Here is a 3113-nt window from a genome sequence, read left to right as displayed (position 1 = left end):
CTTTATAATGTTAAGGTACTTTCCTTCTATACCGATTTTGTTAAGTGTTTTGATCATAAATGGATGCTGTATCTTGTTGAAGGCTTTTTCTGCATCTATTGATATGATCATAGGATTCTTATTTTTTAATTTGTTTATGTGGCGTATCACGTTAATCGATTTGCATATGTTGTGTCCCTGGGATGAAGCCTACTTGATCGTGGTATATATTCTTTTTAATATATTGCTGTATTTGGTTCGCTAGTATCTTATTTAGGAATTTTGCATTTGTGTTCATGAATGATATTGGTCTGTAGTTTTCTTTTTTTGGGTTATCTGATACTGTTTCAGTATCAGAATAATACTGGCCTCATAAAATGAGTTGGAAAGTATTGCCTCCTCTTAAATTATTTGGAAGAGTTTGAGGAGAATAGGTATTAAATCTTCTTCGAATGTTTGGTCGAATTCACTGGTGAAGCCATCTGGTACTGGACTTTTACTTTTTGGTAGGTTTTTGATGATTGTTTCAATTTCCATACTGCTGCCAGTTGGTCTAATGTGTCATTTTAAGGATGTTATTTCCTTATTGATTTTCTGTTTGAATAATCTGTTCATATCTGACAGTGGGGTATTTAGGTCCCCTACTACGATAGTGTTTTCGTCTGTTTCTCCCTTTAGTTCTGTTAGTAATTGCTTTACATATTTCAGGGTTCCCTGATTGGGAGCATAGATATTAATAAGTGTTATGTCTTCTTGGTGCACGATTCCCTTTATCATTATGAAATGTTCCTTAGTATCTTTCTTTACCTTTTTTATTTTGAAGTCTATTTCACCTGATATTAGTACCACTACTCCTGCTTTTCTCTGAATGTCAATTGCTTAAAATATTTTCTACCCTTTCACTTTGAGTCTATATTTGTCTTTGGAGCTGAGATGTGTCTCCTGGAGGCAGCATATGGTTGGGTCTTGCTTTTTGATCCAATCTGCAACTCTGTTCCTTTTTATTGGTGAGTTCAGTCCATTTACATTTAGGGTGATTCTTGAAATATGAGGTCTTCTTATAGCTAATTAATTTTTGCTTTCTGGTAGCTTGGTGTTTCCATTGCTTCCTTGTTCTTGTGTTTCTGTTTTCTTTATTTTGGGTGGCCATTGTGGGTTTTCCCGCTGGTTCTTCTTGTTTTATGTTATATATTTAAGTTTTGAATCTTTGGTGTGTGGTTACCATTATGAATATGTAAAGGATAGTTATATATATTTTCAGTCATCCATTTTCTTCTGCGCATGCCTTATCTCCATTCCCCTTTGCGAATTTTGATCTTTGAATCCTTCCCTTTTCAGTCATTGTTGTCTCAATTTGTCTCTACGTATGTTGAACGTTCTTTCTGAGATGCCTTGTCACCTTGGTTGTTCATGGTGTTTAATGGACTATTTCTCCACCTGGGCATTAATAGAAGTGTATTCTGCTGTTTTTCCAGAAAGAAGATTTATTATATAAAGGTCTTTTTTTCCCTTTTGTAAAGAAGATGCTTTTCTTTTGCTTTCCGATAAGTGGTGTTGAAGCCTCTTGGATCCCTGCTTTATATAAAGACTTAATAATGCCTTTTAATTTTCTTATAGATATTTAATCATGCTCACTACCCTCAGTCTCAGTCCTATCAGTGTTAGTGACAGTTTCAGTAGCATTTGCTCCGATTCCCCTGGGCTCCGCAGTGATCGGTCTCAGAGAGCATGCGAGGAGGGGCCCTCTGGGTTGGGAGTTGGGACCTGCAGCTCAGCCTTGGTTTTGCAACTGTGGCTAGTAAAAATCAACTGTTGTTTCTCTGCTGTCCTGCTTCTCTGTTTTCTTCCTTGATGACTGGGCCCTCCCACCGGTTGTGTGGAGCTTATGACCCTCCCCAAGCAGGGCTGTTCACGGAACTCACCACACTTTCTCCCCTCCCCTTCCTCCTATAGGGAGCTCTGGTGGCTGTGAGAGGCACCTTCTTTATTTCTTCCAGTCCACTGCCCGATACCTGCGGTTCTGACCTGTGGTAGCTTTTATGCACAGATCCCACGTTCAGACGTGCTGCTGTGCAGTTTGGCTGTTTTTTGTTGAGTTTTAGATGTTCAGATTATTGTTGTTTTAAGGGGAGAGATCTGGGGATGTCTTTCACTCTGCCATGTTTCTCCAAACTCCTCCAGCCTTGGCTTTTTCAATACTAATTCTCTGAGTCCAGTCTTATTTTGTTTCTCCATTCTTTACAATGCAGAATTTGATCTTGGTTAAAATTTCACTTTTTAAATTGATTTTATTTTTTAGAGCAGCTTTAGGTTCACAAAAAAATTGAGAGGAAGGTACAGAGATTCTCATACGACCCCTTACTCACATATGTACAGACTCTTCTATTATCAATATCCTCCACTACAGTGTAATGTTTGTTACAGTTGAAGAACCTATAGTGATACATCATAATCACCCAAAGTCCATAGTTTATATTAGGATTCACTCTTTTTTTTTTTAGGATTCACTCTTGGTGTTGTATGTTCTACGAGTTTGGCTATTATTGTTTTGCTGTCTGTTTTTGCCTTCAAATCTTTTAATAACTGCATAATATATTTAGTTACTCTGATGTTGGGTGCATATGTATTTATAATTGCTGTATCTCTTGATGAATTGACCCATTTATCATTATATAATGACCTTCTTTGTCTCTTGTTTCAGCTTTTGCCTGATATATCTGCCTCTCCTCTCTTTCGGTTTCTGCTTGCATGGAATGTCCTTTTCCATTTCTTCACGTTCAGCCTATGATTGTCTTTAAAACTAAAAATCTCTTTTCAGTCGTATATAGTTGAGTCTCTTTTTTTTTTTAGGCGAGGCAACCCTTGGTTGACCTCATAGATTATAAGGACCTTGTCAGTTTACAATCTCTTAAGGTTTTATTTTTTTTAATTTTTTACTCCCGCATCACCTGATCTTCCTAGGAAGTCTCCCATCCAAGTACTAAGCAGGCCCAACCCTGCTTAGCTTCCGAGATCAGACGAGATCGGGCTTGTTCAGAGTGGCATGGCTGTAGACAGGGTCTTTTAAAAAATTTATTCAGTCTTGATGTCTTTTGATTGGAGAACTTAATCTATTTACATTTAGAATAATTATT

General features: G+C 37.4%; 1 pseudogene; it reads right to left on the bottom strand.

Moving 5' to 3' along the window:
• Positions 1 to 2915: 2915 nt before the first annotated feature.
• LOC111731082 lies at positions 2916 to 3034 on the bottom strand (annotated as a pseudogene).
• Between the last annotated feature and the right edge of the window lie 79 nt (positions 3035 to 3113).

The sequence above is a fragment of the Pteropus vampyrus genome, unplaced genomic scaffold (assembly GCF_000151845.1).
Source record: "Pteropus vampyrus isolate Shadow unplaced genomic scaffold, Pvam_2.0 Scaffold348, whole genome shotgun sequence".
Taxonomy (NCBI): Eukaryota; Metazoa; Chordata; class Mammalia; order Chiroptera; family Pteropodidae; genus Pteropus; species Pteropus vampyrus.
Note: the sequence above shows the minus strand (reverse complement) of the source record. Positions and strands in the feature narration are given on the sequence as shown.